The sequence below is a fragment of the Accipiter gentilis genome, chromosome 13 (genome assembly GCF_929443795.1).
Source record: "Accipiter gentilis chromosome 13, bAccGen1.1, whole genome shotgun sequence".
NCBI lineage: Eukaryota > Metazoa > Chordata > Aves > Accipitriformes > Accipitridae > Astur > Astur gentilis.
Genome location: NC_064892.1, coordinates 16,996,727 through 17,018,954, shown reverse-complemented (window position 1 = coordinate 17,018,954; position 22,228 = coordinate 16,996,727).

Genomic DNA, 22,228 nt, shown 5'->3' with positions numbered 1-22,228 from the left:
CACTGGACACCGTATTATTCAGGTGGTCTAACAAAGGCTGGCTGTTCTCCTGTTAATGCAGCTCCAGATGCTGTTTGCCATCTTTGGTATCTTTTGCCAAGGTGCACTGCTGTAGCTCACAACTGTAACACTAATGCCTAGTTTTGAACCCTCCAATACAGAAGGTCATCAATAGCTTGCTGTCACTCCAGGGCTTTTACATTTTATTACAGTTGGCTAAACGATGTAAGAAAAAGGAGATGGTGAAAGGTGGAAAGAATAGTAGGGTCATCTGCAGGACTGATTCAATGTGAAGTGAAAGTAAAGCCTGGCTGGGAAGTTGTCTTGGGAAAGATAAAATGAATGAGAAATTAGAGACGTTTCAGTAGACTTTGACCATAGCACACAAGCAGTAAGAAAGATTTAATAACAAAATAATTTTCTTGTGGGAGAATCTCAGGTAATTTGACCACCACTGGATAACAAACCATCATGGATGGACTTTGTAAGATGGATTAGGAAACAATTTTAGACTATAGATATTAAAGTATCTATTGAATGCTTAAACTCTTCATCTGCTTCTTTATGATAGTGCTAATGAGTGAAAAAAATGAAAAAAATATTTGTATCCAGTTATAGAAAAATACTTATATTTAATAATATAAGAATAAAAGAGTTTACCAACTATAATATTAGAAGGCTATCACACTTTCAGTCTGGTATGTCTGCAGAACAAAGAAATATGGTGAACAATATGCAAGTAAGTCAGAGAATTAATTGGTTCTATGAGTGGAGAAAAATATTGCCAATTAAAAAAAAAACCACAAGCACTTTCTCTGGAAGACAACACAAGGCATGTGATTGGAAGAGTTCTTCATTAAATCTGAGATCTGGGACTATAATGTAAAACGGCAAGCACAACCAAAAAAGTTTAGAGAGAGCTGTTCCGAGTTTTGAGGCAGAGGCAAGGACTGCCTCAAAGCCTCCAAATACACCCCCCTCCCCCCCCCCAAATTTACAAATACTGTAAAAGCAGGAAGGGCTTATAAATTTGGGTTAAATTAAAAGGCCAAAAGGGTAAGCTATCTCATTTACAAAATCAGAAAAGATTACTTTTCAGTAAAAAATAAAGATGTAAGACATTTTGAAAATAATTTCAATTAATTCTGTTTTAACCTCCATTACTAATTGAACTAGTATGTAGAAAAACTTATGCAGATAAAAGAAAGCAGAAGAAAAGTATTGCACACAGTGAGTTTACATTACACTAATGATTCAAGAAAAAGTTGCTGGAACAAATTACTGGGTGAAAGGAAGAAAGTGGCATAGTTCGTATGTGGATTCTAAGAAACTATTTGCGTAATTATCCATTATTATTTTAAATATTTGTTCCAAACACAGTTTGTCATAAATTCTGTCACATAGTTTGAAAATCTCATAAAAATACAGAGAGTACCAGTTTTGAGCAATGTATTGAATTTAGATGATGTCTACTAGTCTTCTGTAAAGTTCAGTGTTATCATCTAATCATAGTTGTAAATGATCTCAAAAAAACCCCAACCAACCCTTGAACAATGTGTTTGTGTTCTTATGAGATAGGGTGTTGCAGGTAATCACAGAGTTGACATAAAGAAGAGCAAAATACAATTAGAAATAAGAGTAGATAAAAATAACAAAATTGTTTCAGATCCTAGCAAATGCAGGCAACAAGGCATTTGGACAAAGCCACAAAAAGCACAGAAAATAGAAACAGGCATTGGGGTGAAAGTGGACAATGAATTAGGGAGGAGACACCAAACAAGTAGGCTATGCAGTGCAGGAATCTGTACACAGCATGAAGCCCTGGGGCGATGCTGGTTAACCAAACCTGATCTACAGCATTCAACAGAAGCCATCTCAGTGATTAAAATAAAAACAAAACCAAAAAAGCAAAAATGTAAGTAAGCAAAGTAAGCAGGGCATTCAGTGCATGACCAGCTGATACTAGTTCTCAGGCTAAGACTTAAGAGGAAATGAGCTTCAAATAAGCTTCAGTAGTTGGCATCGCCAAACTTCTCCCAGTTGCAGGTTCTCTGGGGTTGGCTTGTGCACAACCTCTGTCTGTACAGATTCAGCGGGGAAAGGATGACTGTGTCTGTGCTGGTACCACCACCCGTTCCAGGGATGAATTCCTAGTTCTCCAACCAGTGAATTGTGTCCTAAAACTTGCTGTGCTCCCCCTTGAGCAGCCTGGCCCTATCCGTAACACTTGGATTATCACTTGCAGCACTATCCCTTGCAGCCTCTTACTCACAGGTGTCTCTAACACTCGTGTGTTTGTGCGTGATGCCAAGGGTGTGTTTGCATAAGGAGTTATGCATTATGACAGCTCACCGCCTGGTAGGATGGTGTTCGAAGGCTAGGCCAGGTGGAGGTGGTGAGAGTTGGCTTGCTTCCACCCATAATGCTTATTGGAGCAGGCCCTGAGATGGTTTTATCATTGAGACGGTTCCAGGTTTTAGCTGGGCGGATACCAACTTGTTCTACCCTGTGAAGGATCCAGCATGTGCACACGAGCAATAGCAGCAAGCCCAACTGACAGCTCAGATGTACCCAGAACTTGTTTGCCAGGTACTCTAACTCACTCTTACCGCCTGGCAAGCCTTCAAAGTGAAAACAGGCACATTTAATGTACTAAAGCAAGTGTTCACAGTCTTTGTTGCAATACTGGAAACCTTCTTTCTGCTAATTTTCAGGTTTCCTCATCCAAAGGACCATAAATATTTACATTTTCCCATGTACCTATGGAATGCAAATATGTAAACACCAAACTTGTGGAGAAATAATTTAATAAGATTCAGACCCAGGACATGCCTATTTAACATCAGTATAAAAATAAATATCTATTAATATTCTTTATCTTATTATCCACTGGCATTATAGCTATGCTCTAAAAGGCAGAATTTCTAGGACGAAATTAGATAAGGAAAAAAAATGAACTGACTGGAGAGAACACTTTGCAGTGTCAGCATGCACTGTGGCTTGGACAAGTTCCCCAAATGCCCACCAGAAGGTTCATCAATGTAGATGTGAGGGGCAGAACAAGGCTCTGGACCTTCTTTGTGCCTCAGCTGGAGGAAATCTAGGAGGGAGCAGAAAGCAAAGGATGAACTAAGAACATCCCTCTGTGCACTGCTGTTCAGGAGTTCCTTGATGCCTTTGCAGCTGTGCAAAGGTCTCTACCCAGTCAACTGAGGTGTTGTAGCTTTTACATTAGTTTCCTAAGGGTAATAGTGGTTCTGCATTGAGCAAACATTTGAAGCAAGACTGACTAGTACTTCATGATATGACACCACCAGGCCAAGTACATTATCTGACTGGTACAGCAAGTTGTATTTTAATCATTTTGTGCCTTGCTTGTTTTTGTAAAGCCTTTGTTATTATTTTTTTTTCTCTCTGCAGAATCACAAATCTCAAAGATACTCCCATGAAATTTAAAAAAAAAAAGTCAGTGCCAGGCCTTTCTTGTCACTGTGGTCTTATTCATATTACCACATATTTCAGCTACCTCATTAATCTACCTGATTATAATTCTGAAACTCTCACTAGCTCCACTGTGGGATATCTGATGACTTATTTAGGCTTGCTTGTCATTCTGAACTTTGCAAGTGAATTGTTCTTCAGGAATGTCACTTAATTGGCAGGCTTGGGTCATCTGGCTGGTCAGAGTTTACCTCTTCAAACAAGTCCTTACAATTAATTTTTATAAGATGAAGTCTTGTTGATAACTTCTTTAATTTTTCCAAAAATCTGGCCAAAATGCAACTCTCTGTTTAGTAAGGCAATAACTTTTGGAATCTTCAATTCAAAACTGGTAATACATCAAGAACATCATGATTCAACCATTGAGAAACTATTTTCTATTCTTCCCACCCATAAGAACTTAAAGAACAATGAAAAATGAGGTAAGTTAGCAGCATATTTCTGTAACCTTGCTGCAACCTATCACTTTTAATGTCACATATAATCAGTGAATATTTTTTATGCATTCACCCTTTGTCTTTCAGCTAAAGACTATAATAATGATAAAGAAAATAGTACATTTTTTAAAATCCCATTGTAGTTTGTAAGCGGGTTCCTGACTCACATCTATGTATAAATGTAAATTATTATATTTTAAATAAGGAAAAGAACAAAACACAGTCCTTCCAGCAGCTTGAAATGTTAGTTCATGTACCAGGGAGGGAGACAGAGAAAATTCTGCAGTGATACAGAATTGAGTGATAGAATGCAGTGGGGTACTAGATCTGATAAAAACTAAGGCACCTATTCATCCCATTTCCCTTTGGCCTCTTATGAGTACCTAAATTAGGAACCAAGTGCTGCCAGCAACCTAATCAGTAGTGGGAGAAAAGTTAGCATGCCCCGCAGTCCTGTATCCCTAATTGCCAGATAGGGAAGAGCTGCTAGAGCACTTGGTGGTTCCCTTCTGGCTTCTGCACTTGTATCTCATTCATCTGCAAACCAAGGCAGACAGTCACTTAGGTGTCTTGCTTGTCTTAGAGATGGGGTGTGTGAGGTTGGGGATGCACCTAAGTATGGGAACTCTAATGGATTCCCGGGGGCATCTCCAGATAGTAATTCAGATTGGAGACACTCCCTAGAGCTGAGTCTCTTAATAGACTACCAAAAACCTCTAGGCACATCAGTTAAATGCCCAGAGACATAAGATGAATCCAGGTCTTAGGTACCCAGACATGAAGACAACAAAATACCTACATTTCAGGCACACTGCTGGATTTAATGTTACATGCGTAGTCTATCTAAACAGTGAAACGCCTCAGTATGGGATCCAGTGTAGTCAGTGGTCTGAGCAGGGAGCAGACAGCAGAGACACTGCTGGCATAGAAGTAAGTCTGAAGTCCCCCCAAGTGGGGTATATGCTCTCTGAAATAAGTGATCCACCACTAAGGTTTACCTCCTGAAGACAGACTTTTTTCCTTCAGGGTGGACACACTCTCCATTTTTAAGGTTGAAATCATAACATGCAGGTGTTCCCTTTGCTTTTTTATCATTTCAGCACATGCCCAAGCACTGAGAGACTGAGGTTCAGATCCCACCTCTGCTTTAGGTCTGAGGGAGTCAGAGGTCAAACCCACCTTCTCCACCTCCTAGATAAATCCTTTCACTACCAGGCTACTCTGGGTTCAGATGCTCCTTCCTCCAGTTTTTGGAGCTGTGCCACTGTGCAGTGCTGACAGTTGTTCATTTCTCTGCATGACTCACAGCCCAATGATTAGGTTACCTTTTCAGAGATGGGATGTATAGATTTGAGTCTCCATCAAGCTCAGGAGGGAGGTGGAACTATGTCCCAGGTCCTGGTAAGTGCCCTAATTTTTATATAATTTGACACAGAGTGGGTAACTCCATCACCATCTTTGTCTTTGGAGGGTACATGAAGAAAAATTACAAGGTTCAGTTGCTATTTTTATGGAACCTCACTTTACTGCAGTTAGTCTAATTTTCAGATCAAGTATTGGTCTGGGACCTTTGGGGAGATGAAGCAGATGAAAGGTGGTGTGACACTTGGGATATGTATGGAAGGTCAACCCATATAAAGGACGTTAAAACCAAACAAGAAGGTGACTGGTGATTCTGCATGACTCTGGGGGTAGAAGGCAGTCAAGCAGATTTGGTGTTGCAGTGCTGGGTACAGAGGCACACAGCCTGTCACAATACTGCTTCCACCCCAGCACCTCTTAGGTAGAAAGAAAACTGATTAATTCTGAAGGATGTGTCTCTGTTCATCTTTTGCTTCACATACACATCTATGGTGTATCTGTGGTACTTGGCACCTTGTAGTCTGCCATCATTCCACACCTTGGCTTCCTGTGGTATGAAATCATTAGTTGATTTAGACTTGTCAGGATTAGCTCTGCTCCGGGTGCAGTGGGAAGGCATCCCTGTAGAGCCAAGTTCAAAAGCAGTGCTGCCACCAAGACAGCAGGTGGTGTGTCAAGTGGCACTGGCAACTTAGGACATAGATTTTTCTCTCCTCTGACCATCTTAAATCCGCATTCAAGATATCGCTATCAGAGTGACCATTTCTTGTGACTCCTGCTGGAAACAAAAATTGCTTAGGGGCACCTACGTTCCCTAAATATGTCTGTTCTACATAATGTCGTTATGAGTTGTTATATGGGTGTGGCTTTTTAATCAAGATGTTGTGAGGAGGTAATGGGTGAAGCAATTATTTCATATGGCAGTAAGAAATGCTTTAAGATCTTTTATCTTTCATTAGAATCTAGTGTGTTATTTATTAGTGCAAATGCCATTGCAGAACAGGTTTGTACAGGAAATGAAGAAACTTCAGTAAAAGTAGATGTAGGATAAAATCAACATTCAATTTAGCTCACTCTATTTGAGGAAAATGTCCACAGCAGTTTTGGCTCAGAGACATGCAAAATGTTTTCTGTTTGGGGGCTTAAATCAACACCTAGCTGAAATAGTTGCTAATATGCTTTAGTGATTCAGTGTGTACCAAAACTAAATTTATCTTCTAATTAAAGGAGAGAAACAGTCAAAACCTAGCATTTCATCTATCTTAATGAATTCCTAAAGAAGGGCCAGTGTTTAATAGCCTCTTTTGACTTAGTTGTGGTAAGAATGATAGAGGGAAGGAATTTAAAACTAATGAGTCTAAATATGTTTTTTCCTCATTTACAAGTGCAGTTGAAATAATCCTTATTTGTTTCAAAGTAATTTTGAAGGGAATAGAAACAGGTTTTTAACCTGGCCAATTGGATAATCTCGAAAATGTATAATGATATAAAATTACCATTCCCTGCTCAGAGAAAAAGCAACTATTAAAATTTGCCAGCCTAAGTGCTTGGGATTTCATTTGACTTCTTACTGTAGCTTCAGAGGACGTGAACCTTTCCAGCAAATTCAAGTTATTAAAGAGGGTTTATTTTTGCTACTGAACTTGATGTTCAACTTTGTCTACAGATCGCAAATCCATTTTAAAGGATTTTGAAGAGTGGTGATAGAGTAGATGTGCATTTGCTCCTTTCCACTCTGTTTGATTAGTCCTTGATATATCACAATAGTTTGTCCAAAAAATTGGCAAATTTGGGGGAGTTTACTCAGCATTTTGAATTTAAAACAAGCCCATGACTTGGAAAGCCCACCTCAGCTTGCTATAATACAAACATCTCCCAAAGCCATGGAAAATACTTGACCAAAATACAACGGAACACAAAACAAACTTGAATCTTGAAAATTTTGAACACATCTGCAAACACTGTTGGATTAAAAAAATCCTTGGAGTTTGAAAGGTCAAAAATGCACTGGGGGGGCCTGTTTCCCCTCTCTACTCAGAAGAGCACATCCATTCACTCCACCTGCTTTCGTCCCTACTCGAATCAACATGGGTTCTTACCGACCTACAGGATATAAGCTGTTTTTTCCTCTCTAAGTCTCCTGGCCCTTGCACAAGTGTTATTAATGTTAGGAGTCATACTGATTTCATCCAATTCCTAGCAGTAAATGTAACAGGTTTTGCCTCATCAACACACAAGGGCTACCCCTGTACTTGTAAATTCAGCAGTGCCAGGATCCATGCTCTGATCCTCTGGCCAGCTGGCATGGACTAGTCTTGTTCGTACTACTGAAGTCTCATACACAAGCTTGCTATGTTCAAGCTACCTATTGGGAAATAGTCTCCAGCCTTTTCTAACTCTAGATCTATGCTGAAGGTTTGTTTGGGAACTTGCTAACTGGTCAGGGCCAGAACCATACCAGGGCCTGTTTTAGCTGTTTAACAGTAGAAATGGCAAAATAGCAGCATCAGGGTCTGTCTGTCAGTTTGCCAATATAGACATAATCAGTGGATTTCTTTCTAAGAATGTTCCCAGGTTTCCTTCTGGACCTACAGTCTCCTCTGGAGCTGGTGGGACACCTCCAAGTGAGGAATCTTCATCTGTCCCCTCCCAGCCCAGGCAGTGGCAGAACAAGTGAGGGGGGGACCCCTCAGAAAGCAGTTCCTCAGTCTCCTTCTCCTGTCTGTGGGAAAGGGAGAGAAGTCCGGGTTTTGTTGTATAGGGACAGTGGTGCTCCTTTTTTACAGACAGTGGTTTTATTGTCTGTCCTTTTTTGAAAATCAAAAATTTCTCAGGGGTCAGAGTTTTATGGAGGAGAGTGAAAATTTTTATTCAGTAGGGAAAACAATAGTGCAGAGAGGTTCATTTTTAGAAGATTCATTTCAACTAGCACCTTTGAAAATCTGGCAAAATCTTATGTGATTACAAGTAAGAGATACTATTTCTTTTATTTCAGAAAGAGCATATTAACAGCCTAATCTTTCCAATCCAATGCAAAGAAGTCCTTAAGAAAGCTGAGGCAGCAGTTCATCTCAGCCCCATGCAAACCTGACTCTCCTTTGCAATTTATTCCTGTAAACTGACAGCCACAAGCTCCAAATCATGAAGCTGAAATGTAAAAAAAAAAAATAAATCTTTTTACTGTAATAAGGAATAGCTTACATAATATTAAGCTTCCAAGATTTCTATTTCTAGTTTTATCATGGCCTTTTTTTTTTTTTTTAAGTTTTTGTCACACAGTAAGAAGGGCAGAGGCACAACCTTGCATCTTGTCATGAGGTATGTAAGTCAGCTGAGTCCTAGTGTGAATAAAGAAAACAAAGCATTTCTAGTTCACCCCAAACACTTCTTTTAATTGTATTTCATTTAATTCATCATGGGCCTGTCAGATTTGAGGCAACAGAATAAACACTTTCAGAAATGCTGTTGGCTCCAAGCCAATTGAAACAATTTTTAGTTCTGTTTGTTTGCTACAGAATATTTTCCTTTATGTTGTTATGCTGAACTGAGACTTGGCAATGTTTTCCATTGGAATGTAACACTGCAGTGTCAGGTCAAAAGGGAAAATGCCAGTCGGTGTTTCCCAGTGGTTATACACACGTAACGTTATGTCCTTTCAATGAACTCAGCCTTTATTCCTGAGAAAGAACTGTCATTTTAGCTTCCATCACTACAGATATTTTCAGTCATAAACATATGCAGCTTTTTATAAGTCTTATGTTCAATAGTCGAAGAAAAATAACTATGAAACTTGTCATAAAATATTATCAATTCTAACTTTCCAGAACCAATCTTTTTCTTCTTCCCTTCTTCTGTCCATCTGTCCTCTCATATTGGATTTTTCAGGGGATAGGCAGAGGGAGAGGGGTGTAATAGCAAGGCCTAGACCTCGGACCAGATTTATAGTAAGCTTTGGCAGTGATTGCCTGTATAACTGGTTCAGGTAAAGCCCTCTCATATCTTTTGTTTCTAAAATAGAGCAAATAATTCTTACCTTTTTCTGTAAAATCTTTAAAGAGTATCTGTATAAAAATCTGTTGTTATCTACCTCTGCTAGAATCCCCTCAAGTAGTGTTTAGAAGCTTTTAGAGAATGAGAGGATAGCATTAATTCATTCTTTGATGTATTTTGAATCTCAGCCTTTTGAATGGCAGGAATGCAATGCCCATTACCTTGGAGACAGACACATCTGCAGATCTGTTGAAGTTAAGTAACAGAGTACTGCTTGCACAAGCTGTAATTTAAAGGTTGAAAAATCTTGCATCATCCTGAAATATAAATCCACAGATGCTCAGTTTCCCAACACTACATTTTACAAAGCTCTGGGCCAACTCCTTAAAAGTCCTTACACAGTCCTCTTTAGTCCTTTGTAAGGGAAATTATCTAATTCAATGTATCTATTTTATTTCAATATGAATTGGTCTGAATAAAGACAAATTAAAAACTAAGAATGCATCTCTTGTTCTGATTACTGAAGTGGGAGTGTCAGTGGGAGAGGAATCTCCTTCATTACAAAATAATTTCCCTCTCGCACGTCTTTGTCTAAGCACATTTTTAAGCACTTTGCTCTTACCTAGTGCTGTATTACCACAGGCCTCTGCCTGCAATAGCCTGTGGGTTTATACCAGACATGAGATTTAGGACTCTAAACCCTTGCAATAATTGTGAGGTTTTTAATTCTTTCTGAATTGTTCTTTAAATCCTATCAGAGAGAAAGGTCCAGCTATGAAATGGAGTCACACATCTCAATTCTTGATACACGATCTTGATATGATTACACTTGGAGTTCAAACTCCCAAGTAATTTTTCTTGTGAGCAAAATAAATTTGCTGTAACAATTCCATTAACCACAAATAGATGAGGTTTGATTATTGTTTTTATCATGTTACAATATTATGTATATACCAAGCAAAATCACAAGTGAGTTTCAGCGAAGTGCAATGCACTTGGAATGAGTAGGTATGGTTCAGTAAATAGCCCTGTATACACATTAGCTCAGTTCCTACAAGCAATAGATCTGTATTAGCATGGCAATGGCCCAGACTGATTATTCCTACCTCTGAGGAAGGGCTAATTACCATAAATGTAGTGTTACATTGACACTGTTTTATAGCATTTAGTCTAAAACAAACGGAAATATCTTTACACAGTGATGCATTTCAGATATACACATACCGAGATACACCCAGTCAGATAGAGACTAATTGCTCATCTCCAAAAGTGTGATGTTGGTTAACCTCTGTATTTATCCCAAATTCCAGCTCCTCGTATTACTGACAAGTTACTTCAGTCTGATCTGGAGCAGAGTGGTTCCTTCAGCGGGATGGGGGATACAGCTGCGAAGCAGTTCAGGCTGGACTCCACATTACCTTGAATGACACAGGCCTGTCCGTCTATACCCCCATCCACGCAAGCCAGGGACCTTCACTCTCCGGTGGGGGTAAGGAAGGCAGATCAACGATGTCTACCCAGCTTCACAAAAAGCTGTCCTTGGTTTGGAAGGTTCCTGGATCAAACACTGGTTTCTCCACGACTTAGCCATTTTTATTTTCCCTCCTCTGCCCAAGGTAAACAATCAATTTTTTATTCAGGTACCAAAGTGAGGTGGCTGGTTAGAAATATCTTGACTGCTGAAAAACTTGCAAAAGTGTCGTGGTTTCAGCCCAGCCGGTAACAAAGCACCACAAATCCACATGCTCACTCCTCCTCCCCAGGCCCCCGTGGGATGAGGAGGAAATATAAAGAAAAGCTCGTGGGTTGAGACAAGGACAGGGAGGGATCACTCACCAATTATGGTCACAGGCAAAAGATGGGCTCAACTTGGGGAAAAACCAAAATCGATTCAATTTACTACAAATCAAAACAAAACAAGGATAACGGGAAGTAAAACTCAACGTTAGCACACCTTGTCCCCAGCCTTCCCTCCTTCCCGCCTCAACCCCACTCCCGGTTCTCTCCACCTCCGGCCTCCGAGCGGTGCAGGGGGACGGGGAATGGGGGTTGGGGTCAGTCCATCATACCTTGTCTCCGCCGCTCCTTCCTCCTCAGGGGGAGGAGGACTCCGCACTCCTCCCCTGCTCCGCCAGGGGTCCCTCCCACAGGAGACAGCCCTCCACGAACTTCTCCAGCGTGACTCCTTCCCACAGGAGACAGCCCTCCACGAACATCTCCAGTGTGACTCCTTCCCACAGGAGACAGTCCTCCACGAACTTCTCCAGCGTGGGTCCTTCCCACAGGAGACAGTCCTCCATGAACTTCTCCAGCGTGGGTCCTTCCCACAGGACACAGTCCTCCACGATCTTCTCCAGCGTGACTCCTTCCCACGGGCGGCAGTTCCTCACAAACTGCCCCGGTGCAGGTCCCTCCCGCAGGCTGCAGTCCCTCAGTCCCAGCCTGCCCCCAGGGAGCGGCGGCCATCTTGTGGGGCCTCCACCCCCTGCTCCGGCGTGGGCTCCTCTCTCCCCAGGCTGCAGGTGGGCATCTGCTCCCCCGCTCCCCTCCGCGGGCTGGGGACACACAGCCTGCCGCCTGGTCTCCCCACGGGCTGCAGGGGCATCCCCTCCTTCCTCCCTGCCCTCGGGATCTGCACAGGGGTTCCTCTCCCATCCCGATCCCCCGACTCCCGGCAGGTTTCCCCTCTGGAATCTGTTCTCCCAGAGGCGGCTCCGGCTCCCAGCTGGGGAAGCTTCCAGCAGCTTCCAGCAACAGACCCTACCCCGCTACCAAAACCCCGCCACACAGACCCAAACCAAAATGAAATGGAAATAACTTTTATTTGAATAGCGAAGGCTAGGCCTCTGCTTTCTGAAATTTAGCTTAGAACTGGAAATCAGCTTCTCCTTTGCTACATTTTGCAGTGAAGTCATAATTGCGTGTTTGACATTAGTCTGTTGCCATGGATAGTTAGAATCAGGGTAAGATGTGATGACATTAAAAGGTCACTTCAATCTCTAATGGCTATGGTTCTGGGAATGACTAATGGCATTGTACTGCTACAAATGTAGAGCTGGAACAACATGATGAACTGTAACTGACTCTTGTTTAAGCATAACTATCTCTGAGATTTAGAAGAAAGGGTGACAAAACCATATTAAAAGGTGAATGAGTTTAATTTTAATTTTGTTCTTTTTTTTGAGTGAGATTGCTTGTATGGTCATTGGATGGGGTCATTTCACATGCAAAAAAATATAGCTTAGCAAAGTGGGTGTATCAATGAATGTTATTTCTCATTTAAATCTATGATTGTATTTAAACTATCGTCCCTAGATAATACTTTACAGGGGAATGACTTCGACCAATAATCATGACTAGTTTTGTTTTCCTAGAAATATTTCAAGACTGTCTTTAAGATGTGACTCTTCTTGTCTGGTCATAGGAAATAAGGGATAATGTTTATTTTCAGAAGTACATATCTCAAGTGTGTAACTGAAACCACGGAGTTTGTGCTTGGTTTGGGATACTTGGGTTTGATCTGTCAGAAAAGCGTGACTAAGTCGTTCTGAATTGTTAACACAGCCTCGATGGCTATGTCAGAAACTCTTTAGGGGATGGGAAAGAGGTGAGCACAGATTTCTACTACAGCAAAAACTGTTCAAACAAAACGAAGCCCAGAGTATGTCAATCGTGAAGGCTGTTTTTTAGAATTTCTGTGTAGCTCTAATGTAAACTTTTTATTTACTCATGCAGTTTGACAGGAAAGTAAAAAATATAAAGCCTTCCCTCCTTCCTTCCTTCCCTCCCTCCTTCCTTCCCTCCCTCCTTCCTTCCCTCCTTCTTTCCTTCCCTCCTTCCTTTTTTCCCTCCCTCCTTCCCTCCCTCCTTCCCTCCCTCCTTCCTTCCTTCCATCATACACTGAATTTTAAAAGTGAATGCATTCTATAATCTGTCTTTCTATTAAGCTGGTTATTTTAACACTTAGCTGTACCCATTTTCTAGTCATGGTATGTTTATTCATCAACCAGTGTTGCCACATATGTGTTGCTTTATATTTCACTTTTACATCTAGAGTTCATTGCACACTTCGCATTCTTGAGAACTGTTTGTAGAAGATTTCCTTTGTATGCAAATGGACATCTAGACCAGGCTGCTATTCACTGCTGCTGTGAAATGGTGGTATCTCCATCTCCCTTTAAACAGTACTCACAGCTTCGTGATAGGTCTAAACAGCTCTTTGCTTTAATGCCATCTGTCAGTTACGTCATTTCACATTCACAGTTCCCGCAGCTTGTATTCCAGATGAAAATTTCCTCTTGTCCCTCAACCACTGTATCCCAGAAATATCATAGGAAGATAAAGTGTCCAAAGAAGAGAAGAGCTTAGATTAAAACCTGGGTAACCCACAGTGCTCTTCTCACTGTCAATGAAAGCTCTGCTTTCAGCAACTGACTCATCCCATAGCAATGCACTTCATTTGGGCAATGTGAAAGCTCAAGTGAATCTTCCAAGTTTTTCCTTATGCTTAAGTAATCCAGTGCTGATCACAAAGCCAGTGTTAGTGTGCTGCCCAGCCTGTGCTGGCTACAATACCTTTGGCCATAGTTTGACATGTAACTCTTGGCTGCATCCACACTGCTAAAAGGAGAGGGCAAGGGACCAATTCCTGACCCCATGGACTGGCTCACGTCCCCACTGCCTGTGGCTTGTCACCTCTCTAACAGATTTGCCTTGGAGAAGCTAGTTGGTGTGGTCCACAGTGGATCCACATAGAGGAAAAAATTTCGGCAACATGGGTAGTGGAGGATCCTGAGCAGGAGCCCACAGCCTATCCCTATTTATTTAGTAGTGAGGAGCTACCTTTTGAGACTAATTCAGTGCCTGATCTTAAGCTGGTAAGAGAATCAATAATAAATAAATAAATGAAATGCAAGTCCACACTGATAAAAAGCCCTCCCAAAATGGTATCAGGATGTGCTGCCCAGCACATGTTAGTGTAAGGCTGCCTTTTGAAAACCTTTTGGCAGTGAAGGAAGATTTTGCAGTGTGGTAACAGCTCTAATGGGACTTTTTTCCTGACAGCTGGGAAGAGGGTGACATTGCCTTTATTTTCCCAGTTCTGCAAACAGTGGGAACCCTTCAGTCCATTTTCCACCTCCCCTGCTGTTAGCAAGTAGCTTGACATCTGCTGTGGGCACTGTCTCCTGAGAAGAAGTTTAGGTATGCCATGGTGTTCCTCCTGTCCATCCTGTGCTGGTTTTGGCTGGGAGAGAGTTAATTTCCATCACAGTAGCTAGTATGGAGCTGTGTTTTGGATTTGTGCTGAAAAAAGTGTTGATAACACAGGGATGTTTTCGTTACTGCTGAGCTGGGCTTACACAGAGCCAAGGCCTTTTCTGCTTCTCAGCCCACCCCACCAGTGAGGAGGCTGGGGGAGCACAAGAAGTCGGGAGGGGACACAGCTGGGACAGCTGACCCCAACTGAACAAAGGGATATCCCAGACCATACGACATCATGCTCATTATATAAAGCTGGGGGAAGAAGAAGGAATGGGGGATGTTCAGAGGGACAGGGTTTGTCTCCCGAAGTAACCGTTACATGTGATGGAGCCCTGCTTTCCTGGAGATGGCTGAACACCTGCCTGCCCATGGGAATTGGTGAATGAATTCCTTGTTTTGCTTTGCTTGTGCACGCAGCTTTTGCTTTACCTATTAAACTGTATTTGTCTCAATCCATGAGGTTTCTCACTTTTACCCTTCAGATTCTCTCCCCCATCCCACTGGCAGGGGAGCAAGTGAGTGGCTGCGTGGTGCTTAGTTGCTGGTTGGGGTTAAACCACGACACCATCCTCACAGCTTCTTCTTTATAAAGTAGTGAAATCCTTCTGTTTCTAAAGGAGGACTGCAAGTTACTTGCGAATGTCCCTTGAAAACAGTAAATAATCAAACATGAATTTGCATTTTGTTTCTAAAGCTCCTGTTTGCATTCATTCATGAATGGAGATTCACCATTGTCAGCTCCACTAAAGAGTGGGAGTAATGCATCTCACAGTTAACAGACTTGCCCAGGTGACGATGGAAGATCAGAATAAAAATTTGTGTCTTCTCCTGCCCAATCATTTGCATTAATCATGCATATCCCCTCCTGATTATGAGTATGTGGCCATTCTCAGCGGCAGCTGCACTTTGCCTGCAGCAGGAGAATAAACAAAGGGAGGGTAAATCCTTTCTTTAATCTCAAGTGCAGAGATCATTTTTTCTCCAATAATAAGAAGCTTTCTTCTGAGGGTGCACAACTGCACCATTGGAGCATCTGTCTTGTGTCTTGGCACATGCTACAAATGATCAAAGCACCAGCTTTTGTTTAAAGCAATAGAAAAACAGGGTGGCAGAACATCCAGGGTTGGATATAGCACCACAACGCAAGGAAGAAACAGGAGAGCCAAACTGTATAAAATGTTTTTTCAGCAGTTTGCCAGTGCACAAAATAACAAGGTAGATCAAGGGCAGAGCTCTGAAATAGTTTATTCAACAGACATTCTCCCCATTTTTGTTCTCCCACAAATTCCTCCTATAGATTTTGTGCATGTAGATCTTTTTCAGCATCCATTTCTCAGTTCTGTAGATAATCAGTCCAACCATCAAAATAATGTCGTGATTTCCCATGACAGTGAGAAACACTTTTTTTTACCAAGATTTTTCTTTGCTTGCTAGGCAAATTTAAACTCCATTATTAAATGAGCAATGAATAAACTTAGGCACTCTGCTCATAAGTAACAATTCTCAAAATGAAACAAATTCTATTCTTACTAGTTCTACTTTTATACAAACATAACATTGAATCAAACAGTAACTTTTTCATAGTATTTCTATAACTGATAAATTCACTTCATACAGTCAAACAGTACAGAGAAGACAAACATTCTCAATCCACAACAAATCACTGAAATACATATTTTTAGGCACCTGGTTCTTTTCAGGAGCTTGAGGTCTAAAGTATTGCTTGTGAGTATTCATCAGTACCAGTAATCTTCACATGATTTATTAATGCCTTGCTAAAAAGCTCTGATGTAACTGTCCAGCGCTGTTTTCTTTTTTCTATAGGGAGAAGAAAATCCCGAGCACTGTCATCATCAGCTGGCTTGTGTCCAATAATTCCAAATTAATTTAAGCAGCCAAGAACTGGGCGTTAACTTCTCTCATATGTCAGGCGAGTAGGTAATAAAATAAAACCGATCAGTCAAACGGTAGCAGTTCTTTACTCCGTAATAGTGGGAGGAGAGGGTGAGATCACCAGTTCTGCAAAGCTGAAGTGACCAGCTGACTTCTTTGTCTGCTACCCTGCATGCTCTCCACTAGCAAAGCAAGAGAGGAGACATTTCTCCCTGCCACTTTGTGAATAAGCAGCGTTCACATATAGACACTGCACACAATGAAGCTAAGTGACCCGGTGACAGTCTTCCTGAAGACAGTTTATGCCTCCATAATTTTATTTCTTCTTACATGACACCTGTGGAAAGAAACAGCTTAGTTAATGAGAAGAGTGATGCATAGCTTTAATTCTCATGGTTATGAATATGAGCAAGGCCCCTGAGAACACTGGAAGTAATTATGTTATATTCCCTTCTGTTTTAGCTACTGGGGCTGGCTTTGTTCACAGCAGATGTTACAAGAATTTCTTGCCATCTTTAAGACTGGCACTTGCCCTTTTTGGCTTGGAATGATTTTGGATGTGTCATTTCAGTTCTGAAGAATGGGTGCAAGGATTTATTGCTGAGCTACCTTCCCACAAGAAACAATCCCACTTCCCGAAGTAAAATTTTCCAGTTATTCTATTAATGTATTAAAGTACCATATGTCCATACTGCATTGTAATGGACTACTTGATTTTGTCATTTCTTCATTTCAGACTGAAAGCAGTCTATTTCAATTTATGTATAGTATGCATGCCTATAATTTTGAGTTTAGTTGTCTTTAGAGTCATAGAAGACACGGTACAGTAGGTTAACACAAAACACTATGAACTGAAAGCATTCATAAGATACAGGTCACACGCTTCTGTATATTGTGCGTAGGAAGACAAGATTTCATTTTTCATGTACCAAATAGGCTTCTATTTAAAACATAGCTATAAGAAGATGCATTATCAGTCAAAATCCAACTTGTTTTTAGATTGTTGTTTTATACAATGAAAGAGAAGTTGTGCCTACTTGTAACTGAAAGTCTGTTGTGATTTCCTCAGTACTTTGAGGAAACATCAGTCGATAAGACTTCTTCAATAGTTCCCTTCATCCCAGCTGGAAAGGAAAATATTTTTAAGTATCCCCAGTTAGAAACTGCACAGGGGTGCTTAATACACTGTAGTTATTCTGAATTAAGATTAAAATGCTGCTTGATAGCTGCTCACTTTTTTTAGTAGCAATTACTCTGAGTGCATGATAATACTTGTTAGTGACTGCATGTGCTTTAAGCTTTCCACTCTTTGGAATGTTCTTGAACTTCTGCCATTTTGCAAGGGGCACTGGATCAAAGGTTTTGTTGGGGTGACAGAGGACTGACATTATAAAATTAACGTGTCCTGAATTACTATCCAAGAATCACAGACTTGCAAGCAGTGTACATTTTGTAGAATTACAGTCATCACTAACTGACATTAAACAGACACTGTTGTCTTATTAAAATGCTGTTAGAACTGCTGCTTAATCATTCCCTATGATTTTATGATCAGGTATGCTAAATATTCTAAGATTTTGTTAGTTATGAACTAGTTCGATAGGAAATTATTGTGTCAACCTGGTGTATAAATGTACAAGTAGTATTTTCAGTACTGCCCACTAAGTATTGGAAGATACTGGTTTATTTGGTTGTATAATTTCGTTATAGTTTATGCTGTCCAAGACTCACTTATAATAATATAATTCAGTCCATTGGTCTATTTAAATCACCTAAAAGATATTTGATGTGGAGACTGAATTAAATACGAGTAGTTAGTATGTTCATGCATGTGTACATCTGTGTATACAGAGCTCATAATGAATTACTTTCAGTACCTTTTAGTTATGAAGATGAGGACCAGCATCCAAAAGCTAAGCAAACCATACAGATAAATTACTTTTGGCTTTAGATAAGGCTTGTACTTCTAAAAGTATCTTACAAGCAGCAGCTCTGCATCTAAGATGCTTATGTTTTAATGAAGGGCTGTCAAACTTTTTGACAACTAAAGGAAAGATTACTTTATAGCTGTTTACTTGAAGATCCAATGGCAAATAAATTTTAGAGAGTTAAAGGATGATGGAAAATGATCTGAGGACAACTTGAGAATTCTTCCATGGCCTGCCAGTTTGATGGCCTAATTTGAGTAATGAGCAAATTTTGTTACGCCCTGCATACAGATTCTGCAAATAACTGTGTTACAGATGCAGCATTGCTGCAAAGATCCAGTTTTCTATTATCTCTGATAAAGCAGAATGTATACTGCACTGTCTGGTAAATTATAATATCATCCACCCTATCTGAAAAAATATGTTCTAATATAAACAAAATTCAGAGCAGTTCAATGGCCTTTGCAGGATGTCAATGGCCTCTGCAGGATGTCAGAGTAAAGATTAAAGTGTTCTCTTTCATGATCATGATTCTACAATATTATAGGGACAAAAAAATGCAGATTCATTAGTGAATAAGTATAGTGGTTTAACCCCAGCCAGCAACTAAGCACCATGTAGCCGCTCACTCACTTCCCCCCCACCCAGTGGGATGGGGGAGAGTATCAGAAGGAATAAGTAAAAACTCATGGGTTGAGATAAGAACAGTTTAATAGAATGGAAAGGAAGAAACAAATAATGATAATAATAATAAAATTACAATAATAAAAGGATTGGAATATACAAATGATGTACAATGCAATTGCTCACCACTTGCCAACCGATCGATGCCCAGTTAGTTCCCGAGCAGCAATCCCCCCCAAGGCCAACTCCCCCCAGTTTAAATACTGGACATGACATCACATGGTATGGAATACACCGTTGGCCAGTTTGGGTCAGCTGCCCTGGCTGTGTCCCCTCCCAACTTCTTCTTGTGCCCCTCCAGCCTTCTTGCTGGCTGGGCATCAGAAGCTGAGAAATCCTTGACTTTAGACTAAGCACTACTTAGCAATAACTGAAAACATCAGTGTGTTATCAACATTCTTCACATACTGAAGCCAAATCATAGCACTATACCAGCTACTAGGACAACAATTAACTCTATCCCAGCCAAAGAAGCAGGTGATATAAGTAACCACTCACAGAGAAATCCTGACTTCACTGGAGTCAGTCTTCTTATTTCTTTAGTTCCATGTCTTACTTATTGAATTTTCTTAACAATTTGAAAACTGTGTTTGTATCTGTTTGTTCAGTTTATTGGAGATAGCAGGATTAGGTAGAGTCTGCAAAGAATATGGTTGTATATGTCTTTTTATGTCTATGACCATCTTATTTCTATACATTTGAAACACAAATACCTAATGTCCTCTGTTGCAAAAGCACAGTTCCAGTTTGTCTATTGAATATATTCCTTTAACATTTTATATATGCAATTCCATTCTTACAGCAGTAATTAGTAGCTTCAGTGAATGAATACAGAATCCTGCTGGTCACCTGCATAAAAACCAGTCTGTCTGCAGAAGATATTCTACACTGCCAAGACTTGTAATGTGTGATATTAACCCAGGAAAGCAAATTACTATCCCCATGATGTGTAGCACAAGGACATGCTCCAAAGACCTCAGCTGAATGACTCTTGCTGCAATGCAGCTGTTCACTTGGAAAAAAATTTAGTATGTAATGATTTCAGATTATGCTATTAGCTGGAATGTAACTTGACCAAACCAACTAGAATATAAAGGCAGCCTGTTTGAGGAAACAGTGGAAACAGGGCAGGGAAATTTGTCGTGAGGGGTTTTCTGGTAGAGGAAACTGGCTGGAAGCAAAGATGGGAGAAGATGCAAAGAAGTGGCCAGAAGAGTAAGATGGAGAGGAAGAAAGTGGGGTCCGTGGGAGGCCTTCTCCAAAGTGGTCTGTAATATCTTGGGGCAATGCTGTTATTCTGTTGAGATCGATGGGATTTTGCCCTTGGCTTTAGAGCAGCCAGGATCTCACTCTTGATGCTTATCACTCATGCTTGACCTTGCAGGCAAGGAAGTCATTGCAATTTAGAGTGCCTCAAAAAATAACCTGTGTCACATGCCTATTGGGCTCAGTATGAAGACAGTCTTTATGTGTCAGAAAGGCAGATATATTTATTGCATCTAAAGATCATCAGATTTCTGTATCAGATCACTTTGTTTACAGAGCAGGAGGAAAGCTGGGCATGTCTGGATTTATCCCATGTGTTGACTCACAACTATCCTATTCAAAGCCAAAACCACTCCTAGTAACATTTTCAGCCACCAACAGGAACTGCCAACCAGCAGGAGTAAATAACAGCAGAGGCAAACTTTCAGTCTGCTTTAACCTGAAACTTGAATCTTGGTGGAAGAGGGATTTTAGCTGTAGGAAGTAGTAACTGGAGGCACATTAGGGGTCCTCTATTCAGTAGTCAGTAAATCAACGACTTTATAAGCAGTGGAAGTTTTTGCATCTGGAAAGCTCTCCCGAGCTATACTCTTCAGTGCCAAAATTGGTAAGTCCATGTTATAGCAATAAGCTTACTTGTGGAACTTGGAAATGGGGATTAATTTGAAATTAAAAAAGAAAGAAAGAAAAAAAAAAAGGAACATTTGTGTTTGACTTTCAGTGTTTTCCATATAACCTCCACCTAATTTACAAGTAGCATTTCCCCTGCACTCCTGCCATGTGTAATCTGGGCTCTGATTGTCCTGAAAAGTTCTTTTTTCTTCTCATTTCAGCACTTATATGTGACATCTTTAAGTTAGCATGAGGAAACTCTTCAGTCATGTAGCTAGACTGTACTAAGAAGTCCCATTGATATAAAATCCAGTTCCTACATACTTAGCAGAGTTGGAATAATAGGACAAATCAAAGACACGCCAGTATCTTCTGAAACTGTTTCAAGCAGAGATGGTACTGAATGTAAACGAGAACCTGGTTTCTTAAAGATGTGTTGCCATTCTGCATTTAACAATTGCTATATTTTATTTGGGAGTTCATTATCTTTCACTAGTTAAGTGAAGAATGACTGACTGTTTTATTGTATTACAAGGAGATTTCCATGCTATTTAACATGTGCCTTCTCCTCTAAAAGATGACCTTACGGATAAGGATTGGGATGACCTTCTTGTGAGAGACAAAGAACTAAGTTAGACACTACTTGTTCTACAGAGTTGTTTGGGTTGTTTGTGGTTTGGTTGGTTGTTTGGTTTTTGGTTTTGTTTTTTTTTTTCGGGGGTGGTGTGTGTGTGTTAGTTTTCAAAAAACCTTTAGGAAATCCACAGTATCTCACTGGTGGTTTAATTCAATGGTGACTGGCACTGAATTCCTCAAAACCCTTCCAAAACAGAAGTTTTTACTTTATAATTGCATTTATATCTTGCCCTATCTAAGCTTCCTTGCACCCATCACACACAAACTTTCTTCAGGAATGAAGATGGTAGGTCTTATGCACCTACCTGATACTTGCTCTTTCAGTTTAGCTTAGCATTTGTTTCTACAGAGTTTAGAAAATGTGCTCAGAATCATGTAATCTAACATACTGAATTGAAATACTTAGTGGATAGAAGGTTATATTTACTTGGATAGGGAACAATAGTCTTAGTTACTCCCCAGGCTTCAACAGGTTTCAAGTTCAGTTAAGATTTTGACTTGCATTCCATCAGTATGAATACTTGCTCTGGCATCTGACTAAATTACCTCAGGCAGTTGAAATCTGCTTCAAACAGTTTGCAAAACTGGCCTGTGGTACTAGTATCTGCACTCTTGTTGTGTTAAAAGGTGGGCAAAGAGGCAGAACTTGGGTAAACA